Below are 24,721 nucleotides of genomic sequence, written 5' to 3' on the forward strand. Positions count from 1 at the left end.
TATACATGGAGATCATATCCCCCCTTATGTATGATACATGGAGATCATATCCCCCCTTATGTATTATACATGGAGATCATATCCCCCCCTTATGTATTATACATGGAGATCATATCCCCCTTATGTATTATACATGGAGATCTTATCCCCCTTATGTATTATACATGGTGATCATATCCCCCCTTATGTATTATACATGGAGATCATATCCCCCCTTATGTATTATACATGGTGATCATATCCCCCCTTATGTATTATACATGGAGATCATATCCCCCCCTTATGTATTATACATGGAGATCATATCCCCCCTTATGTATTATACATGGAGATAATATCCCCCCTTATGTATTATACATGGAGATCATATCCCCCCTTATGTATTATACATGGAGATCATATCCCCCTTATGTATTATACATGGTGATCATATCCCCCTTATGTATTATACATGGAGATCATATCCCCCCTTATGTATTATACATGGAGATCATATCCCCCCTTATGTATTATACATGGTGATCATATCCCCCCTTATGTATTATACATGGAGATCATATCCCCCCCTTATGTATTATACATGGAGATCATTTCCCCCCTTATGTATTATACATGGAGATCATATCCCCCCTTATGTATTATACATGGAGATCATATCCCCCTTATGTATTATACATGGTGATCATATCCCCCCCTTATGTATTATACATGGAGATCATATCCCCCCTTATGTATTATACATGGAGATCATATCCCCCCTTATGTATTATACATGGAGATCATTTCCCCCCTTATGTATTATACATGGAGATCATATCCCCCTTATGTATTATACATGGAGATCATATCCCCCCTTATGTATTATACATGGAGATCATATCCCCCCCTTATGTATTATACATGGAGATCATATCCCCCCTTATGTATTATACATGGAGATCATATCCCCCCTTATGTATTATACATGGAGATCATATCCCCCCTTATGTATGATACATGGAGATCATATCCCCCCTTATGTATTATACATGGAGATCATATCCCCCCCTTATGTATTATACATGGAGATCATATCCCCCTTATGTATTATACATGGAGATCATATCCCCCTTATGTATTATACATGGAGATCTTATCCCCCTTATGTATTATACATGGAGATCATATCCCCCCTTATGTATTATACATGGAGATCATATCCCCCCTTATGTATTATACATGGAGATCATATCCCCCTTATGTATTATACATGGAGATCATATCCCCCCTTATGTATTATACATGGAGATCATATCCCCCCTTATGTATTATACATGGAGATCATATCCCCCCTTATGTATTATACATGGAGATCATATCCCCCCTTATGTATTATACATGGTGATCATTAGAGATGAGCGAATCGAAGTATCCGAAGTGGAATTCGAGTCGAATATCGGAAAAATTTCGATTCGTGCCGAATCCGAAAAACAGCCTAATTCGGACGCGCGAATCGAAATTTTTCCGAAAATGGCGGCTGACATGTGCGGCGACGGAGCGGGGATGTCGGGGAAGGCGCGCAGACAAGGCGCGCTGCCCCATAATGCATTCCTCAACGACATGTGATCGCATCAGCCAATCAGCAGCCAGCCAGCCAGCACTGTGTAATGGTCGAGGTATATATAGCGGCCATTTTGGAAATCTTCATTTGCCTGCAGTCATTGAACAGAGGCAGACCGCTCTGTACTAGGGACAGGGACAGAGTTAGGGCCACAGAAACGAGAATTGGGGACAGAGAGAAGTTACTTAGGGACAGAGAACCATTACTCAGGGACACAGACTTGTTAATGAGGGCCACAGAATCGTTATTTAGGGACAAAGAAACGCTAGTTAGGGCCACAGAATTCATACTCAAGGACAGACAGAATTTTCACTCAGTGCCAGAGAATTGTTACTTAGGGCCACAGAAACGTTATTAGGGCCACAGAATTTTTACTCAGGGACAGACAGAATTGTTACTGAGTGCCAGAGAATTGTTACTCAGGGACAGACAGAATTGTTACTGAGTGCCAGAGAATTCTTACTCAGGGCCACAGAATTCATACTCAGGGACAGACAGAATTGTTACTCAGGGACAGACAGAATTGTTACTGAGTGCCAGAGAATTGTTACTCAGGGACAGACAGAATTGTTACTGAGTGCCAGAGAATTGTTACTCAGGGACAGACAGAATTGTTACTGAGTGCCAGAGAATTGTTACTCAGGGCCACAGAATTCATACTCAGGGACAGACAGAATTGTTACTCAGGGACAGACAGAATTGTTACTGAGTGCCAGAGAATTGTTACTCAGGGACAGACAGAATTGTTACTGAGTGCCAGAGAATTGTTACTCAGGGACAGACAGAATTGTTACTGAGTGCCAGAGAATTGTTACTCGCACAGACACAAAATTGTTACTTGCACAGACACAGAATTGTTACTCGCACAGACACAGAATTGTTACTCAGGGCCACAGAATTCATACTCAGGGACAGACAGAATTGTTACTGAGTGCCAGAGAATTGTTACTCAGGGACAGACAGAATTGTTACTGAGTGCCAGAGAATTGTTACTCAGGGACAGACAGAATTGTTACTGAGTGCCAGAGAATTGTTACTCGCACAGACACAAAATTGTTACTTGCACAGACACAGAATTGTTACTCGCACAGACACAGAATTGTTACTCAGGGCCACAGAATTCATACTCAGGGACAGACAGAATTGTTACTGAGTGCCAGAGAATTGTTACTCAGGGACAGACAGAATTGTTACTGAGTGCCAGAGAATTGTTACTCAGGGACAGACAGAATTGTTACTGAGTGCCAGAGAATTGTTACTCAGGGACAGACAGAATTGTTACTGAGTGCCAGAGAATTGTTACTCGCACAGACACAAAATTGTTACTTGCACAGACACAGAATTGTTACTCGCACAGACACAGAATTGTTACTGAGTGCCAGAGAATTGTTACTCAGGGACAGACAGAATTGTTACTGAGTGCCAGAGAATTGTTACTCAGGGACAGACAGAATTGTTACTGAGTGCCAGAGAATTGTTACTCAGGGACAGACAGAATTGTTACTGAGTGCCAGAGAATTGTTACTCGCACAGACACAAAATTGTTACTTGCACAGACACAGAATTGTTACTCGCACAGACACAGAATTGTTACTGAGTGCCAGAGAATTGTTACTCAGGGACAGACAGAATTGTTACTGAGTGCCAGAGAATTGTTACTCAGGGACAGACAGAATTGTTACTGAGTGCCAGAGAATTGTTACTCAGGGACAGACAGAATTGTTACTGAGTGCCAGAGAATTGTTACTCGCACAGACACAAAATTGTTACTTGCACAGACACAGAATTGTTACTCGCACAGACACAGAATTGTTACTCAGGGCCACAGAATTCATACTCAGGGACAGACAGAATTGTTACTGAGTGCCAGAGAATTGTTACTCAGGGACAGACAGAATTGTTACTGAGTGCCAGAGAATTGTTACTCAGGGACAGACAGAATTGTTACTGAGTGCCAGAGAATTGTTACTCGCACAGACACAAAATTGTTACTTGCACAGACACAGAATTGTTACTCGCACAGACACAGAATTGTTACTGAGTGCCAGAGAATTGTTACTCAGGGACAGACAGAATTGTTACTGAGTGCCAGAGAATTGTTACTCAGGGACAGACAGAATTGTTACTGAGTGCCAGAGAATTGTTACTCAGGGACAGACAGAATTGTTACTGAGTGCCAGAGAATTGTTACTCGCACAGACACAAAATTGTTACTTGCACAGACACAGAATTGTTACTCGCACAGACACAGAATTGTTACTCAGGGCCACAGAATTCATACTCAGGGACAGACAGAATTGTTACTGAGTGCCAGAGAATTGTTACTCAGGGACAGACAGAATTGTTACTGAGTGCCAGAGAATTGTTACTCGCACAGACACAAAATTGTTACTTGCACAGACACAGAATTGTTACTCGCACAGACACAGAATTGTTACTCAGGGCCACAGAATTCATACTCAGGGACAGACAGAATTGTTACTGAGTGCCAGAGAATTGTTACTCAGGGACAGACAGAATTGTTACTGAGTGCCAGAGAATTGTTACTCAGGGACAGACAGAATTGTTACTGAGTGCCAGAGAATTGTTACTCGCACAGACACAAAATTGTTACTTGCACAGACACAGAATTGTTACTCGCACAGACACAGAATTGTTACTCAGGGCCACAGAATTCATACTCAGGGACAGACAGAATTGTTACTGAGTGCCAGAGAATTGTTACTCAGGGACACCTAATCGTTGAATTAAATAGTATGTCAGACAACATGCAGAGGAGTGGCAGAGGAGGCAATGTTTTAGGAGCGAGCAGACGTGGCAGCAGAGGAAGGGGTCGAGGCAGCAGTATTCGCAGCCAGAGGCCAGTGCTCCCGGTGTCATCCAGCGGTCGTGTCTCCACCGACAACCCTGCCGTCATTGATTGGTTGGCTCGGTCGTCTTCCTCTTCCCAGGTCACCTCTGACACCTACAGCCAACGGTCGGTGGGTACGTCAGACACAACCGTTAGTTGGCATGGCCCGGGAGCAAGCCCACTGAAATCACGTGTCCTCTACCTGCCCCTGTCCTTTGCTGTTCCCTCACCAAGCGAAGTATCGCATGCTGTGGGCTCAGCCCCACTGTACAGTGAGGAAGAGCTAACAGAGGGCGGTCAGGAACGGGGGGAGACATCGGCCTTTTCAGCAGCCAAGCGAACAAGTACTGGCGAGGAGAGTGGCTCGGTAGCCGGTCTAGAGACAGGTCTGTCTCCTGACCCAGACGCAGCCGAGGGGGCTAGTAGTGAGGCGGAGACCCTACTTGATGATGAGGAGGTTGATCGCACTTGGCAGCCTCGTCGTCATCAGGCAATTTCTTCCGCATCATCAGGAGAAGAGGGTGGCAGCTTGGCAGCGAGCAAAACAGTCGGTGGGTTGCCCAGGAGACAGCAGCAGGGTCGCATCAGTGTCAGTGGAGCCAAACGTCCACGGAGTAGAGCACCAGCTCCACTGCAGCCTACCACCACGGCCAGTAGTGGTGCCGGTGCGCACGGAGGAAGTAGCAGTCAGCCAGTGAAGAGTAGCGGGGGCAAAGTTTCCTACTCGGTGGTGTGGCAATTTTTCCTCAAGCCGCCCGAGGAAGTAAACGTAGCCGTATGTCGACTATGTGGCCAGAAATGCAAGCGTGGCCAGGGGGCCCATGTTGGGACTACAGCGTTGCGTCAGCATATGCAGCGTCACCATTCGGTGGCCTGGGAAAACCGTGATAAACATACGGCGGTTCTGCCTGCCCCAGCCCCCGCTCCATCACCCGCTCCGTTACTTGCTCCGTCACCCGACGTCGTCAATCGCCCTCTATCAGCCAGTCAAGGCTCCAACACCTCTGCTGAGGGGAGTTGTCGCTCGTTGGCATCTTCCGCTCGTTCAGATGCTCCTTCTCCTGCTACTCCTCTTCTCAGATTCCGTCAACAGTCTTTCTTGGAATCCGTATCCAAGAGACAACAGTTTGCGAGCACGCACCCGACGGTGCAAAAGCTGAACGTCCTCCTGTCCAAGTTGCTGGTGCTGCAGTCCCTCCCTTTCCAACTGGTGGACTCAGCACCTTTCCGAGAAATGATGGCTTGTGCCGCGCCGCGGTGGAGAGTGCCAAGCCGTCATTTCTTTGCCCAAAAGGCAGTGCCAGCCCTGCATTCACATGTAGAAGAGATGGTGGGCCAGTCTTTGAGCATGTCGGTCTCTGCCAAAGTGCACGGCAGCGCCGACGTGTGGAGCTGTAACTACGGTCAGGGACAGTACATGTCATTTACGGCCCACTGGGTGAACGTGGTGCCGGCACAGCCGCACCAGCAACTTGGACAGGTCACGACGCTTTTGCCTCCACGTTTGCACGTCCTTGGTCCAGCAAGCATGTCCGCCTCTACCACCTCTTTTTCCGCCGTGTCCTCAGCCGCCACCCCCGTGCCAAGTCCCATTACCCGACCGGCATATCACATGTGCAGGGCGCAACGGTATCACGCTGTGCTGCACCTGGTATGCCTTGGCGAACGTAGTCACACAGGGGAGGAACTGCTGAGTGTAATGAACAGAGAAATCGACAGATGGCTGTCTCCGCGCAAACTAAAAATCGGAACCATGTTGACTGACAACGGAAAGAACATGGTGTCTGCTCTGCGTCAAGGAAGGTTGTGCCATGCGCCATGCATGGCTCACGTGTTCAATCTGGTTGTCAAGCGGTTCCTAAAATCCACCATCCCACTGCAAGACATCCTTAAAATGTCACGTAAACTGTGCATGCATTTCAGCCATTCCTACACCGCAAAGAACACCCTCATTGAGCTGCAGCGGCAGAACGGAATTCCACAGCATCGCCTGATCTGCGACGTTGCAACAAGGTGGAATTCAACCCTACACATGTTAGACCGCCTTTACGAGCAGCGAAAGGCCATCACCGATTTCCTGATGTTACAAGCGGATAAAGGTACTCCACTGTGTAACTTAGATGTCAGCCATTGGCAGCTCATGCGTGACACCTGCCGCTTGCTCAGGCCCTTTGAGGAGGCCACGCTATTCGTGAGTCGGCAGGACTATGGGATGAACGACGTCATTCCTCTGTTGCACGTCCTGGAACAAATGCTGTTAACAATGGCTGGTCAGGGTGCGGTAGACGTGGCGCACAGATCTCAACGCCACATGACCCCTGTGGGGGCAGGACAGGAAGAAGAGGAGGAGGTAGAGGAGGACATTTGTGCTCAGGAATTATTGAGTGAAATGGGTGGTTTTTCCACTCAGCGGACAGGAGTGGAGGAGCAGGAGCATCTGGTAGAGGAGGAGGAGGAGGAGACAGAGGACCCAGACGCACCGTGGCAGTATGCTGTGGAGATGGAGGCAGGGAGTCCCTCGCATTCCTTGGCACAAATGGCCCATAGCATGCTCGGTTGCTTGCGTAGCGACAGCCGAATAATAACCATCAGACAGAGGGATGACTTTTGGCTGTCCACCTTGTTGGACCCTCGCTACCGGTCCAAAATGGTGGCCTTTTTCACACCTGCTGAGAGGGAGGCCAAAATTACGTACTATAAAAACCACCTATGTAGTCAGTTGGTCTCTGCCTTTGTGCGCCAACGTCCATCCTCAGACACTGTGGGCCCTGTGCGCTCGCGTTCCGCTGGCATGGCAGCAGGGGAGGGGTGGGGTGGTAGGAGCAGTGGCAGCTCCACCAGCAGCGGCTGCCTCAGTCTGCAGTCGATGATGAGTAGCTTTCTTCACCAGCGCAGTGAGGAAACTACTAACCAGCCGCAGCAGCAGCAGCAGCATCAGGTGGACCTGGAGCAGGAGCTCAAACAACAGGCTTGGGCCTACTTGGACAGCACCCTGCCAACCGAGGTAGACAATCCCCTTGACTACTGGGCAACGAAACTTGACCTTTGGCCCCAACTAGCTGAATTTGCCCTTGAAAGGCTGTCATGCCCAGCCAGTAGCGTGGCATCGGAGCGCGTGTTTAGTGCGGCAGGAGGTATTGTAACTCCGCGGAGGACACGACTGTCCACCCAAAGTGTGGAGAGACTCACGTTTGTGAAAATGAATCAGGCGTGGATTAGTCTGGATTTCAAACCACCAGTTCCTGACACAACTGACTAAATCCGCCATGAATCATGCCTCAAACATGTGCCACTTTCAGGTCTCCTCACACTGCTGGTGTGTTTAATTTTTTGACATAGGGTGCTGGCAGATTACGGGCCTCCTATAGCTGCTGCCAGGCCCCTAATCTGCCATAGGCCCCTATATACCGCCTCCTCATGCTGCTGCCAAGTCTAGAGTCTCTCATGGGTCCCTGTACGGCCTCCCATTGCTGCTGTCTCCATCACCACACTCTGCTGCCATGTGCCACTTTCAGGTCTCTTCACACTGCTGGTGTGTTAAATTTTTTGACATAGGGTGCAGGCAGATTACGGGCCTCACATAGCTGCTGCCAGGCCCCTAATCTGCCATGGGCCCCTATATACCGCCTCCTCATGCTGCTGCCAAGTCTAGAGTCTCTCATGGGTCCCTGTACGGCCTCCCATTGCTGCTGTCTCCATCGCCACACTCTGCTGCCATGTGCCACTTTCAGGTCTCTTCACACTGCTGGTGTGTTTAATTTTTTGACATAGGGTGCTGCAAGATAACGGGCCTCACATAGCTGCTGCCAGGCCCCTAATCTGCCATGGGCCCCTATATACCGCCTCCTCATGCTGCTGCCAAGTCCAGAGTCTCTCATTGGTCCCTGTACGGCCTCCCATTGCTGCTGTCTCCATCGCCACACTCTGCTGCCATGTGCCACTTTCAGGTCTCTTCACACTGCTGGTGTGTTTAATTTTTTGACATAGGGTGCTGCAAGATAACGGGCCTCACATAGCTGCTGCCAGGCCCCTAATCTGCCATGGGCCCCTATATACCGCCTCCTCATGCTGCTGCCAAGTCCAGAGTCTCTCATGGGTCCCTGTACGGCCTCCCATTGCTGCTGTCTCCATCGCCACACTCTGCCATGTGCCACTTTCAGGTCTCTTCACACTGCTGGTGTGTTTAATTTTTTGACATAGGGTGCAGGCAGATTACGGGCCTCACATAGCTGCTGCCAGGCCCCTAATCTGCCATGGGCCCCTATATACCGCCTCCTCATGCTGCTGCCAAGTCCAGAGTCTCTCATGGGTCCCTGTACGGCCTCCCATTGCTGCTGTCTCCATCGCCACACTCTGCTGCCATGTGCCACTTTCAGGTCTCTTCACACTGCTGGTGTGTTTAATTTTTTGACATAGGGTGCAGGCAGATTACGGGCCTCACATAGCTGCTGCCAGGCCCCTAATCTGCCATGGGCCCCTATATACCGCCTCCTCATGCTGCTGCCAAGTCTAGAGTCTCTCATGGGTCCCTGTACGGCCTCCCATTGCTGCTGTCTCCATCGCCACACTCTGCTGCCATGTGCCACTTTCAGGTCTCTTCACACTGCTGGTGTGTTTAATTTTTTGACATAGGGTGCAGGCAGATTACGGGCCTCACATAGCTGCTGCCAGGCCCCTAATCTGCCATGGGCCCCTATATACCGCCTCCTCATGCTGCTGCCAAGTCCAGAGTCTCTCATGGGTCCCTGTACGGCCTCCCATTGCTGCTGTCTCCATCGCCACACTCTGCTGCCATGTGCCACTTTCAGGTCTCTTCACACTGCTGGTGTGTTAAATTTTTTGACATAGGGTGCTGGCAGATTACGGGCCTCCCATTGCTGCTGCCAGACATGTAATCTGCCATGGGCCCCCGTACCGACTCCTCATGCTGTGACGTTGCAACAAGGTGTAATTCAACCCTACATATGTTAGACCGCCTTTACGAACAGCTAAAGGCCATCACAGATTTCCTGATGTTAAAAGCGGATAAAGGTACTCCCTGTGTAACTTAGATGTCAGCCATTGTCAGCTCATGTGTGACACCTGCGCTTGCTCAGGCCCTTTGAGGAGGCCACGCTATTCGTGAGTCGGCAGGACTATGGGATGAATGAGGTCAAATCGGCCATGGGCCCCCGTACCGCCTGTTCACGCTGATGCTGGTCCCACAGTGTGACCTGGGTCCCTGTACGGCCTCCCATTGCTTCCACTCTGCCATGTACCTCTTTGAAATCTCCTCACACTCCTGCGGTTGTCCATTTTGTCATAGGTTGCTGGCAGATTAGCGGCCTTCCATAGGTGCCGCCAGGCCCCATATCGACCATGGGCCCCCGTACCTCCTGGTCACGCTGCTGCTGAGCCCACAGTGTGACCTGGGTCCCTGTACGGCCTCCCATTGCTTCCACTCTGCCATGTGCCACTTTGAAATCTCCTCACACTCCTGCGGTTGTCCATTTTGTCATAGGTTGCTGGCAGATTACAGGCCTTCCATAGGTGCCACCAAGCCCCATATCGGCCATGGGCCCCCGTACCGCCTGGTCACGCTGCTGCTGGGCCCACAGTGTGACCTGGGTCCCTGTACCGCCTCCCATTGCTCCCACTCTGCCATGTGCCACTTTCAGGTCTCCTCACGCTCCTGCTGGTTTCCATTTTGTCATAGGTTGCTGTATGGCCTCCCATTGCTGCTGCCTCCACCGCCACACTGTGGCTCCAAACACTGGTTTTGGCCCCGTGACTGGCCAAAGGAGTGAAGTGTGCAGTGATTCTAAGATCGACGGCACTCATCTGCATGTCATACTGACAGACAGTATTATTTCTCTTCCCCAGCAGACTCCAAGGGCATTTAAATTAAAGGTACAGTGTTCTGCACTAATATTAAGTCTCTCTGAAGCCTAGAAACACCCTTTTTTAAGTTAAATTCACAGCGAATTTATTCGACTCGAATCGAATATTGTCCACGAATTTGCCGAATCAGTCGAATCGAATTTTTCATTTCTTCGCTCATCTCTAGTGATCATATCCCCCCTTATGTATTATACATGGAGATCATATCCCCCCTTATGTATTATACATGGAGATCATATCCCCCCTTATGTATTATACATGGAGATCATATCCCCCTTATGTATTATACATGGTGATCATATCCCCCTTATGTATTATACATGGAGATCATATCCCCCCTTATGTATTATACATGGAGATCATATCCCCCCTTATGTATTATACATGGAGATCATATCCCCCTTATGTATTATACATGGTGATCATATCCCCCTTATGTATTATACATGGAGATCATATCCCCCCTTATGTATTATACATGGAGATCATATCCCCCCTTATGTATTATACATGGTGATCATATCCCCCCTTATGTATTATACATGGAGATCATATCCCCCCCTTATGTATTATACATGGAGATCATTTCCCCCCTTATGTATTATACATGGAGATCATATCCCCCCTTATGTATTATACATGGAGATCATATCCCCCTTATGTATTATACATGGTGATCATATCCCCCCCTTATGTATTATACATGGAGATCATATCCCCCCTTATGTATTATACATGGAGATCATATCCCCCCTTATGTATTATACATGGAGATCATTTCCCCCCTTATGTATTATACATGGAGATCATATCCCCCTTATGTATTATACATGGAGATCATATCCCCCCTTATGTATTATACATGGAGATCATATCCCCCCCTTATGTATTATACATGGAGATCATATCCCCCCTTATGTATTATACATGGAGATCATATCCCCCCTTATGTATTATACATGGAGATCATATCCCCCCTTATGTATTATACATGGAGATCATATCCCCCCTTATGTATTATACATGGTGATCATATCCCCCCTTATGTATTATACATGGAGATCATATCCCCCTTATGTATTATACATGGTGATCATATCCCCCCTTATGTATTATACATGGAGATCATATCCCCCCTTATGTATTATACATGGAGATCATATCCCCCTTATGTATTATACATGGAGATCATATCCCCCCTTATGTATTATACATGGAGATCATATCCCCCCTTATGTATTATACATGGAGATCATACCCCCCTTATGTATTATACATGGAGATCATATCCCCTCCTTATGTATTATACATGGAGATCATATCCCCCCTTATGTATTATACATGGAGATCATATCCCCCCTTATGTATGATACATGGAGATCATATCCCCCCTTATGTATTATACATGGAGATCATATCCCCCCCTTATGTATTATACATGGAGATCATATCCCCCTTATGTATTATACATGGAGATCATATCCCCCTTATGTATTATACATGGAGATCTTATCCCCCTTATGTATTATACATGGTGATCATATCCCCCTTATGTATTATACATGGTGATCATATCCCCCCTTATGTATTATACATGGAGATCATATCCCCCTTATGTATTATACATGGAGATCATATCCCCCTTATGTATTATACATGGAGATCATATCCCCCTTATGTATTATACATGGAGATCATATCCCCCCTTATGTATTATACATGGAGATCATATCCCCCTTATGTATTATACATGGAGATCATATCCCCCCTTATGTATTATACATGGAGATCATATCCCCCCTTATGTATTATACATGGAGATCATATCCCCCCTTATGTATTATACATGGAGATCATATCCCCCTTATGTATTATACATGGAGATCATATCCCCCCTTATGTATTATACATGGAGATCATATCCCCCCCTTATGTATTATACATGGAGATCATATCCCCCCTTATGTATTATACATGGAGATCATATCCCCCCTTATGTATTATACATGGTGATCATATCCCCCCTTATGTATTATACATGGAGATCATATCCCCCCTTATGTATTATACATGGTGCACCGGGGACCTGAAGGTTCTAATTATGCCTCTGGTGGGGACTGGACCTCCTGAATGAAGAATAGGGAATGTCATGTCTCTGAAGTTCCTCCTCCAATATAGAGTTCCACTTCTTCCATCTAAAGCAATGTGCTATTGATCTCCCTGGGATTGGGGGATCTCCAGAAATCAGACAGATCTGATTGGTGGGGAGTTGACGGGAAATCAGCTGACATTTGTTTTCTCCTTCCGTAGTCCAGACCTTCCTGGGAAATGTTATTGTGCTAAAAATTGCTCCAGAGACTTCCAGGAACTCAAGAAATGAGTCAAATCAGTGCGGGTGATGTGTCCCCCATACATTGTATGATCAGGAAGGGGGCGCTCCGTGAGGATGGAGGAAATAGTATCTATTCATGTCTTCATTTATCCTCTACATTTCCTGACATGACAAAGGAATAGAAATGGGTGCTAATAGACTGCAGGAGATCTGCTGAAAAAAGGGGAATGAGTGCTAATAGGTCTGCTAGGACAAAGAAATGGAAATAGGTGTTAATTGGCAGGAGATTAGCTGACCGAAAAAAAGGGAAATGGATACTAATAGGTTACAGAAGATTGGCTGAAAAAGGAAAATGGGTGCCAATAGGATGCAATAGATCTGCTGAGACAAAGAGAAAAAAGGGACACTAATAAATAGTATAGATCTGCTGCAACAACAAAAGGGAAAAAAGCAGTAATAAGCTGCAGGGGATCTGATAAGAAAAAAGAAGGGGGATGAAAAGAATCAGATCTCCTACAGCTTATTAGTCATCCCCTCCTTTTTTTTCAGCAGATCTCCTGCACCCTATTACCATCTATTTCCTCTACTGAGAAGAAAATGGTGGTGGAAATATTTTTACTTTATTTTATTTTTCTTATGAAGTTGTGTGCTCATGTACTAACCAGCAGAACATTAAAACCGCCCCCCCCCCGAGCTTTATGACAACCCACCAGAACATCATAACCACCAAAAGAAGATCATGACCACCTACCAGAACACTATGATCGCCCCTCATATTGAGTAGGTTCCCTCTTCTGCTGCCATCAAGGCCTGGACTCCACCAGACAAACCATCACATTGCCCCACCGACTTGTCTTCCTCCCATGCTGCATCCCGGTGTCATCTCTTCCCCAGGTAAGTGACCTCACACCTCTCTTCCCCAGGTAAGTGACGCTCGCACCTCTCTTCCCCAGGTAAGTGACCTCACACCTCTCTTCCCCAGGTAAGTGACGCTCGCACCTTTCTTCCCCAGGTAAGTGACATTTGCAACTCTCTTCCCCAGGTAAGTGACCTCACACCTCTCTTCCCCAGGTAAGTGGCGCTCGCACCTCTCTTCCCCAGGTAAGTGACGCTCGCACCTCTCTTCCCCAGGTAAGTGACGCTCGCACCTCTCTTCCCCAGGTAAGTGACGCTCGCACCTCTCTTCCCCAGGTAAGTGACGTTTGCAACTCTCTTCCCCAGGTAAGTGGCGTTCGCACCTCTCTTCCCCAGGTAAGTGACGCTCGCACCTCTCTTCCCCAGGTAAGTGACGCTCGCACCTCTCTTCCCCAGGTAAGTGACGCTCGCACCTCTCTTCCCCAGGTAAGTGACGCTCGCACCTCTCTTCCCCAGGTAAGTGACGCTCGCACCTCTCTTCCCCAGGTAAGTGACGCTCACACCTCTCTTCCCCAGGTAAGTGACGCTCACACCTCTCTTCCCCAGGTAAGTGACGCTCACACCTCTCTTCCCCAGGTAAGTAATGCTCACACCTCTCTTCCCCAGGTAAGTGACCTCACACCTCTCTTCCCCAGGTAAGTGACGCTCGCCCCTCTCTTCCCCAGGTAAGTGACGCTTGCACCTCTCTTCCCCAGGTAAGTGACGCTCACACCTCACCATCCACATGATGGAAAAGAAAACATCATTCATCAGGCCAGGCAACCTCCTTCCATGGCTCCATGGTCCAGTTCTGGTGCTCATGTGCTCATTTTAGGTGCTTTTGGCTGTAAACACAGGTCAGCATGGGCACCCTGAATGGTCGTCATCTAAAGTTGATCCAGGGAATATCCGATTGCCTCTCGGGGGATCAGGAAGGAATTTTTTCCCCTGCAGGAGCATATGGGATCGTGCTTTGCTGGGGTTTTTTTTTTGCCTTCCTCTGGATCAACTGTGGGTGTAGGATTATAACTTTTTTTTAATGGTTGAACTGGATGGACTTTTGTCTTTGTTCAGCCAGACTAACTATGTAACAGCCCTATACACCACAAATTGTGATCCTGTTTTTTTTGCTTTCAACACATCAACTTCACACAAACAAAATGTTTACTTACCGCCTAATATATCCCCCTACTTTCAGATATCATTGTAATGAGATAATCAGTGTTATTCATTTCACCTGTCAGTGGTCAGAATGTTATGGCTGATTGGTGTACAGTCCATACACACCCAGCACAAGGCCGGGGTCACACTACCAGACGCTTCTCGGGGCTGCAGTTCCTCTGAGCTCCACAAGGTGGGGATCTCACTTCTACTCAGACAGGAAGTCTCTATGGAAGACAGACAGGAAGTGATGTTGGGTATAAATAAAAAGTCCCAGATGAGACGTGAGTCCCAAAGAAATAAAAAGTAGACGTTGGTGGAAGTGGCAGCAGAGGAGGTAATAAGATGTTATTTCCTATTTACACCCAGTAACCCCCCCGTCATGTCCGTCCTCTTCCTCCATGGTCACGTCCGTCCTCTTCCTCCACGGTCACGTCCGTCTTCTTCCTCCACGGTCACGTCCGTCTTCTTCCTCCACGGTCACGTCCGTCCTCTTCCTCCACGGTCACGTCCGTCCTCTTCCTCCACGGTCACGTCCGTCCTCTTCCTCCACGGTCACGTCCGTCCTCTTCCTCCACGGTCACGTCCGTCCTCTTCCTCCACAGTCATGTCCGTCCTCCATAGTCACTGTGACGTCTTTTATCTCCAGCAGATGATGATACACACATATATAGTGTGGGAACCCAGATTAACCCCTTCAGGGGCACAACATTCCCCCACTTCCGGGGCCGGAACATTCTCCTCATTGTGGACATAAATTCTAGTAATATGGTCCTCTAAACAAACAGCACTGACAATAAATAGACAAGACAAGGACCATCCTGACCATACATGGCCTACAAAGGGCAATGATGACACTACACAGGCAGCCAATGGGCAATCATTACACTATGCAGCCAACACAATGATGGAGTGCCGGGGTCAGGAGTATGGAGAATAGAGCCCCTTACATTGCTGCTCAGGAGGAAGAAAACATTCCCCAGCCGGCCATGAAGAATATGTTCCATCATTGGTGTCAGAGGGAGGAAAATATTGAAGGCTCAAAGGGAAGTAGAGGAGCTGAGAGTCTGTGAGAGTTTAGTAAAGTAAAAAGACTTTAAGGGCCTCAGAAGGGGTATTGTAGATGAAGGACTCTGAGACCCTTGAGGAAGTAGTCAGACTGCAGGGCTCTGAGGGAATAGGGGGCTGTCTCTGGGTCTATAATGGCCCTCCCATCCCACCTGCCGTTATTTTTCAGACCTCACAGAACTTGCAAACTTAACCATCTTATTGACTGATCAAGTGATATGTTCTGGAATATCAAGTAAGATGAAGAAGGGCATTCCTTCACTCGTTGGTGAGCACTTTTTCTTAGAGCACTTCTATTTCAGCTGCAAACCAGTTTAGAAACAAAACAAACCCAACAGAGAAGAAGGAAATTCTGATATGACAGGCCAAGAGGGTTATGGGTCCTCCAAGATGTAACAAACCCTAAGCAGGCCAAACTAAATGTCTTCCCATGGTGGTAGTAGTCCTTTAATGTCCAGGAACCCTCCTATTCCCCCCTCACATCCACATCCTATTATTGTGTGACCAATACCATCCAAATCATTCTTACTTTCATTTCCCAAAGTTATCCGTCTACAAGGAGACCTGTATAGATCACATGATGGCACCAATGAGGATGGAGGAGGACCGGAGTCACATGACTGAGAAGATACTAAACCTCACCCTGGAGATCATCTACCTGCTGACCGGAGAGGTGAGGAGGATTCTGGGAGGTCACATGACATCACTCTTATCTCTAGTAATAAAACACAGACCTGACCGGAGAGGTGAGGAGGATTCTGGGAGGTCACATGACATCACTCTTATCTCTATTAATAAAACACAGACCTGACCGGAGAGGTGAGGAGGATTCTGGGAGGTCACATGACATCACTCTTATCTCTATTAATAAAACACAGACCTGACCGGAGAGGTGAGGAGGATTCTGGGAGGTCACATGACATCACTCTTATCTCTAGTAATAAAACACAGACCTGACCGGAGAGGTGAGGAGGATTCTGGGAGGTCACATGACATCACTCTTATCTCTATTAATAAAACACAGACCTGACCGGAGAGGTGAGGAGGATTCTGGGATTCTAACATGATATTGCTATTGGTTCCCCAATACAGAGATTTCCTCTTCTGATGTCAGGTGATCATATGAGCATTACAGTGCCTCCATGTGACTCCCTAAACCCTGAGAGACACAACATGCAGAAGATTCTAGAAGTCATCAAGAAGATGATGGAGCTGCTGACAGGAGAGGTGAGCGGTGCCGGGAATTCTGGGACATTCTCCAGTAACAGACAAGGGATGTGTCTGGATGGTGACTGTATCATTGTGTGTGTCAGGTTCCTATAAGGTGTCAGGGTGTCACTGTCTATTTCTCCATGGAGGAGTGGGAGTATTTAGAAGGACACAAGGATCTCTACAAGGACGTCATGATGGACAATCAGCCGCCCCTCACATCACCGGGTAAGAGGAGACTTTATTGTAAAGGAGAGAGCAGTACGGAGGATCCACCTAGATCCCCCATCATCTGATAAACACATAGAAACAATGGATTCAGTCAGTGTGTGTGTTTCCTACAGATGGATCCAGTCATGGGAACCCACCAGAGAGATGTCCCCGTCCTCTGTATTCCCGGGATTCCACACAGGAAGGTCACACCATCCCTCACCATCATCAGGTAGATGAGGAACAATCACTGATAGTATCATTAGGATCTGTACATTATCTGCATTGTTACCATTGATGTTATTTTTATTATATATTCAGAGTGGAAACCTGAGAGATCCTAAAGTTGAGATAAAAGAGATAAAAGAGGAGGAGGATGAGGATGGGGGGATGGAGGAGTCAGAGGTTCTAAAAGAACACAAAGATCTGTACCAGGACACCATGGTGGAGTCATCCAGCTACAGGAACCCACCAGAGAGATGTCCCCATCCTCTGCATTCCCAGAATTCCACACAGGAAGGTCACACCATCCTTCACCATTACAAGGTTGGTTGCATCTAGAACATGAATTGTCAAGGTGATGTGTTGATTTTTTAAAAATTGTGATGTCACAATATTGAAGCCTATGTTTTACAGATGACCTCTTCTCTCATTTTCTTGATTTAGGGTGAAGATCTGATAGATATAAAAGTTGAGGTGAAAGCAGAAGAAGAAGAGGCGTATGTGAGGGATGATCAGCAGTCTATGGAGGAGGATGGAATAACGGGGACATTTATAGAGGAGGACACTCCTACAGAGATCAGCACAGGTGGGTCATGAACACTAAATCCATTCCTCCACCCATACTGCTCACTGATTGGTCCAGAGTAGGGCGGGGACTGGGTGATATCAGCCTGTAATCCCCTGGTCACTTTCCTGAGCTGTGTTCCCCGTCCTGTATTCCTGGATTTCTCTTGGATAATCTTCCTTCCAGTCTAGGAGACAATTTATGTCTCAAGACTGGATTTATGGAGGTTCTGGGGTTCAGCTGGCAGCAAAATGTTCATTTTTACCATAGGCATTGCTCAACCTAGGCACTTGGGGCATGTGATTTGGGTTTTCTACCCCATGCCCAGGTCTAGCAGGATCTCTGACAGAACAATTCTCCCAGGGGTACTCTGATATCTGCTGGCTGTGCCGGGTGGAGGGATATGTCTGTATAGTCTCAGACCCAAGTCACTGAGTGCAGTCTCAGGAGATGGGAGGCAGCGGTGTGGGATCTCTGCAACTTGTCTACAGTAAACATTTAAACTGCCACTGAGTCCTGGCCTCTGCACTATATAATTTAAATTATACGTTATGTATTCCTGACCCTTTTATTACATTATTATACTATATAGTCCTTACTGTTGCATTCTATATAAAAAGGTGTGCATTACATTGACCTTACTTCTTTTGCACCCATTTTCTCCCAGCTAGACATTTTATATCGGATGACGTGATTGGAGCACAGACTTTTACATGGTGATAATAATGTGATAACATCCTCCATCTTTGGACCCTTAAACAGAAAGTGATAATGAGGGAGGAGTCAATAACCCAATGATGGTGGTCTTCAGGATCAGTCCAGGCTTCATCTTGGTTGTTCTCCCCGCATCCTCACTCTCTGACCTCTGGTGGGGCTCAGCCCCGCTGTTCTTCATGACTAAATCATGGAATAAATAAGGAAGTGCAGTACTTCTTGTGTTGGGAAGATGGCGATGAGTGATAGAGGGGGTGGGGACCCTCGTCCTATAATCCCCTCATCACTGTCCCTCTTATAAAAGACAGTTCTGGTTGTTTCCTCACTCTCTGACTAAGGTCCATGAATAAAGAAATGACCTGGTAGGAGATCAGAGGAGCCATTTCTTAGTTCCCTTGAGGGTGGAATTGTAAGCTCCTCAGAGACCAAGCTGCCTGATGTGGGTGGAGTCCTGGTTTGGGGGAACCAATCAGCTCCTGTCTAGTAATCCTCTTTGTCTTTGTATTTTAGTCCATGGGCGGGAGATGAGGAAAACCTCCGAGGATTGTCTCACTTTGTCTCCAGACTGGAAAGTAGAAGATGAGGACATCACACAGTATAGTCCAGGAGAAAACCCGGCTCCCTCCAATGTCCATCCGGCACCACCCAGTGTAGATGGACCATCAGATTCCTCGTATCCTGAGGAACCTCAGACTGTGCGGGACTGGGCCGACATTCCAACAGGGAAGAGCTTCTCTTGTACTGAATGCGGGAAGGGTTTTCGTTTCAAATGTCGTCTTAATGTGCATAAAAGATCTCACACTGGGGAAAAACCGTATTCCTGCCCTGAGTGTGGGAAATGTTTTGTACAAAAAACAGATCTTGTTACACATCAATGGTCTCACACGGGGAAAAAGCCGTATTCCTGTCATAATTGTGGGAAATGTTTTTCAGTGAAGTCCAGTCTTTACAGCCATCAGAGATTGCACACGGGGGAAAAGCCATATTCCTGTTCTGAGTGCGGGAAGTGTTTTGTACATAAATCAGAACTTGTCAAACATCAAAGGTCTCACACGGGGGAAAAGCCGTATTCTTGTCCTGAGTGCGGGAAATGTTTTTCACAGAAGTGCCATCTTAACAAACACCAGAGATCTCACACAGGAGAGAAGCCGTATTCCTGTCGTGAGTGCGGGAAATTTTTTTCACAAACATCTGGTCTATACAGACATCAAAGATCTCACACGGGAGAGAAGCCGTATTCCTGTCCTGAGTGCGGGAAATGTTTTTCACAGATGTCTAGTCTTTACAGACATCAGAGATTGCACACAGGGAGAAGCCACTTTCCTGTGCTGAGTGAGGGAAATGTTCCTCACTGAAGTCCTGTCTTCCTGTACATCAGGGGTCCCACACAACCCTGGAGGTGTATTAGTGCCTTGAGTGCGGGAAATGTCTTCTAGATGAATGTTGCTGGACATCCCAGCTCTGATGTGGGGAAGAAGAACACCCCGATATACACCTCAGATATACTCCATGGCTGATCTTCATCATGCAAGAAACAGTTCATAAGGAGATCAGAGGTCCCCAAAGACATGGATGAAGTGTGGGACCGGGTTGGCCATTGATAGCAGGATAAAAATAAATGGAGTCATTACCTTTCATTGTTCATTTTTGGTGTAATCTTTCACAAATTCTCAGAGGTCCTTTTTTAAAAAAATGAGTGGAATAAATATGACACACATTTGCCCAGTCATGACAAATAATGGCCGTATTTTATTTGATATAGAGATTTCCTATGATAATCTAGTGGCAATAATGAGGCACCGTAGTAATATTACATTATGGACACTAGATGGCGCTACACTCTGGGCTGCTTGAGAACTTCATCATGAAATTGGTGCTCAGGGAGAGTTTTTGCATCAATTGGGAGGTGGCGGGACTCTTTTTCTACCCTCCACCTTAGAACACTGGGACGTGTACATGCATGTTCAGTATGGCCGGGAGCAGGGGCGAACTGACAACTCATTGGGCCCCTGGGCAATAGGGGATCATGGGGCCCCTGTGTCCTTGCCCAAATTCAAAAAAGCCGATGAAAAAGGTACCAGGGGCATCTCATGGGGCCCCCTACTGACACTGGGCCCTCGGGCAGTGCCCGAGTTTCCAAATGGTCAGTCTGCCCCTGGCCAGGAGACATCAGGAGTGTGGCGGTTCCTGTACCTGTGTCCATGTTGGGTGGCACAGCCATGCTTTCAAAGAATTCATAGAGCCTCCGAGTGCTGGAAGCATCTAGCAAAGTTCTTCCTCACAGACACACCCCAGACATGCATAGTTGCAGGCTGGAAGACTCCTATTGGTAGACACAATGACTGGTCACAAAAGGTACCTGGGGGTAACACATGCATACTCCTTCCCAATGAGGGGCAGCGATGGGCATTGACAGGCTGGGTGGGTGATCACCTGGGGTAACCAGTGCCCATGCAGCTGACCAGGATCGCTGTATATCACTATATGGGTCAACAGGACTTATGTCTACTAGACAGCCGAGAAGTGAGGTCAATGTCTCCTTTTGGGGCTCTGACTGCTCACCTATTGGCTATATGTGATACTTCTGAGGCACCTCCTTTCTTCCATTTTCTGTGTGATTATGGAAGAACCTGCGTTTTATTGGCTGAGGGACAGCATCGTTTCTGGGATTGGTACCAGTAGGACTGTTTAGGTCACACACGCAGGTGTTCTCCTTTTCTTCCCCCCTCCTTTTTATGGAGGGGGTTCATGACAGAAGAAGTAACAGATGCAAATGACAGATGAGCAAGCAGAAGTCTCTCCCTCCAAGGACTCTGCAGAAGAGAGACCCCAGGGTAAGTGTTTTTTTTTTGCAGAACCCTAGGACCTTTGGGAGTCCTTTCACAGAATTTAAACTTGCAGCTTCCTGAGTCCTCTTCTCAAGAGGCTTCAGGGCTTGGATCATGGTAGATGACACAAGATCCTTAGTTGTCCTTATATATCCTCACCATATGGATGTCTAGTACACGGACTGGGCTTACCCCCCAAGAAGTGTTCTCTCCGCTGCAGAGATTCACCTGGCAATGCGCCACGGACATTAAGTTCACTCAGGGAGGGTGTATGCTTCCAGTAGAGCCGGCAACCTCTTCTCAACCAGAAGTTATTAAACCCAGAAATTATCAGGAAGAGGGGACACTCTGGTTTCTTCAGGGAGTAGGGCAAGCTCACAAGCCTGCTTCTCCTTCACCAAGATGTTTCCTTTGCTGCTCTAAAGCTGTGGGCTTTTCACTGCAGTCCCCAGTTCCATTAGGAGTACTGGGCATCTACACAATCTAAATGAGGGTCTTAACTTGGGTGAAGTAGGACTTTTACAGGCCTTTTGCGAGTTTTGGAAAGGGGTGATAGCAGATAGGTGGGTTCGCAGCATGGTGGCTTGTGACTATGAGATAGGAATTCAGAGCCTTTCCCCTCCTCACTTCATGTTTTCTTCTTGATTTTGCTAAACAGATTTGATCCTTCACAAACTTGTGATCCTCCTTTTGTTTTGGGGAGTGATTTTACGTATATCCTCAAACTTTCTATGGTTACAAGACCAGACGGTTATGTTCATCCTATTCTGGATATGTAGTATAAATGTGTGAGTTAGCGAGCGCACCTTATAAAGCTGCTGATGCACAAAAAGGAACCACAAAGCCTTTCTAGGAATATAACATAAAAATGGGGTGTGCAGCGCTATACAAATAAAACACACTGTCATAAATATAACAAAATATGACAAAAAGTAGAAAAGGTCCTATAAACTGAATGATAAGCAGTCCGAGGTAATATGATATCAGTCCAAATAGGTATATTCCAGTGATGGAGTATAAATAACTTCAATCCAAATGGGTATATTCCAGCATCCTAACATGAAGGTGTAGAAAAATTGCCCACTCACCGGAAGTTTTAATTTAATGTGCACATAGAAATTCCATGTAGCCGGAGGTCCCATGAAGGTACAGCCTGATGATAAAGGTATCCTCTGGTGGTTAATGGGGTGACGGCTGCCAGAGATGATGGTCTGGACCTATATCCCAAATCCTCCAACCTGGGTGGACTCCTAAAATGCTGGGCTGAGATGTGGAGGCTCAGTGCCAGGTAATATAGATGAAACCGCTCATGGTGTAGTATTGTGAAATGTATTTATTAGGGTATAAATGATGGTAAACAGTAAACGTACAGGGTGATAGTAACCTATACAAATATAGTGTGAATGAGCTCTTGAATGCACTGACCAGTGGATAAAAATGATGGCCACCGGACCTCCTGATCCGGTGGCGTGACATCAAGGCGTGCAGAGGCTCCTCCTAGATGTGCTTCGTGTAATAACACGTCTCCTGTAGGGGTGATGCCATGGATATGAAATATACAGAAAATACAATAGACAATTGGGCTGTGCATGGCAGTAAATGATTCATGATAGTGAGATCAAGGGGGTCAAAAAGGATAGAAGTTTCAGTTCAACATGAGCTATGGTAGCTGGTTCCTTCTCTCAGTCTCTAAGATGGAGTCTGAGTCCCAGAATGTACCTTTCTTCCTTTTCTTAGGATTATGAATGATGGGAATTTTCATTAAAGCTGAATAGCTTCTAGTTTCTGCGAAACTGTAAATGTATCACTGGCTCCATTTTATGGTTAAATCTGGTATGGCAGGTAAAACTTATGGATATCCTGCTGGATTCGGAACATTTCCCACCTGGTATCAAGTTACTGCTATTTGGGTCCTTAGGAGAAAACAGTAAGAACAGATAAGAAACTGGTCTAAGGAACACCTTTGCTTTCTTGTTCCTGTGAACTTTAACCTTTCTGACTCTCCCATCCTCACTTGGAAGAGTTTTGGTAACAAGACCTAGAGGCCACTCATTTCTTGGGGACTGACAATCCTTCACAAGAACAACATTGCCCTCCTTTAGATTAGGTTTGTTCTCCTGCCACTTTTTCCATGGTTGCAAAGTGGAGATGTACTGTTTCTTCCACTTGTCCCAAAAGGTGTCTTCAAGGCTTTGGACTTGGCTCCACTGGCTCAAATACAAGTTTTTAGGGTTGAAGTTTCCAGGAGGAGCACTGACTACTCCGGTTTTATGGGTTAGGAGTGTTGCTGGAGCAGGAAAAATAGGGTCTTCCAGGTCATTTGGGATTGGAGCTAGAGGTCTGACATTGATGATGGCTGAGACCTCTCCCATGAAAATTGTGAGACTCTTGTGAGTAAGTCTTGCAGTTCTAACTTGTAGAAAGATGAAATCAAGTATTCTGCGAGCTATGCCAATCGTTCATTCCCAGTCTCCTTCCATGTGTGAGGTTGAAAGTCCCTGTATAGCCCTGATAATTAAGATACCTCTCCACTCCTTTGGCATCAATGTTTGAGTTTGAATAAATGTTCAGTTCTTTGCCCCAACAAAATGAGTGCCTCTGTCTGAACAGATGTGTTCCACAGGGCCTCGAATAGCAATGAAACATCTAAGAGCATTTATAAAAGTGGAAGTGTCCATTTCTGATACATTAAGTTCAACTAGCTCAATAGCTAATACTGCAGCACAAAGTTCTAGTCTACGTGTGGTGTGCTCAGGGTGTGGAGTCAGTTTTGCTTTGCCCATGACAAATCCTTTGTGGTGCTGTGCTGTATCATCTATAATCTTTAAGTAGGCAAAAGCAGCTATTGCTTTGAAAGAAAATAAGAAAAGTTTTGGGCTTTGTACTTCTGTAGAGGGTACAGGAGCATGTGGACATGAACCTTGCAAGTCAGATAAATCTGTCAGAGAACTTGTCCACTCTACCCAAGAGTTTCTTTTCTAAAGGAGCAGTGTGGCATCCCAGTCAGATGTTTCATGGGTTAAATCTCTAAGCAGGGCTTTACCTTGAATGGTGACAGGGGCAGCAAATCCTAATGGATCATACAGGCCATTAATCGTGCACAAGACGCCTCTACAAGTGAGAGGTTTTTCCTCTGTGCTTATTTGGAAGGTAAAGGAATCTGATTTCAAGTCCCATAGCAGACAAA

The 24,721-nt window shown here is 46.8% G+C and overlaps 1 long non-coding RNA gene across 1 annotated transcript; it reads left to right on the top strand.

Moving 5' to 3' along the window:
- The first annotated feature begins 14,956 nt into the window (after positions 1–14,956).
- Positions 14,957–16,951, top strand: LOC149460794 (uncharacterized). Its single transcript, XR_016313030.1, has 3 exons — positions 14,957–15,055; positions 16,331–16,459; positions 16,879–16,951. It is a non-coding gene; the product is annotated as an uncharacterized LOC149460794 (long non-coding RNA).
- Positions 16,952–24,721: the final 7,770 nt, after the last annotated feature.

This window comes from Staurois parvus, unplaced genomic scaffold (genome assembly GCF_062004578.1).
Source record: "Staurois parvus isolate SC_StPar_1 unplaced genomic scaffold, SC_StPar_1.0 ptg000221l, whole genome shotgun sequence".
Classification (NCBI taxonomy): domain Eukaryota; kingdom Metazoa; phylum Chordata; class Amphibia; order Anura; family Ranidae; genus Staurois; species Staurois parvus.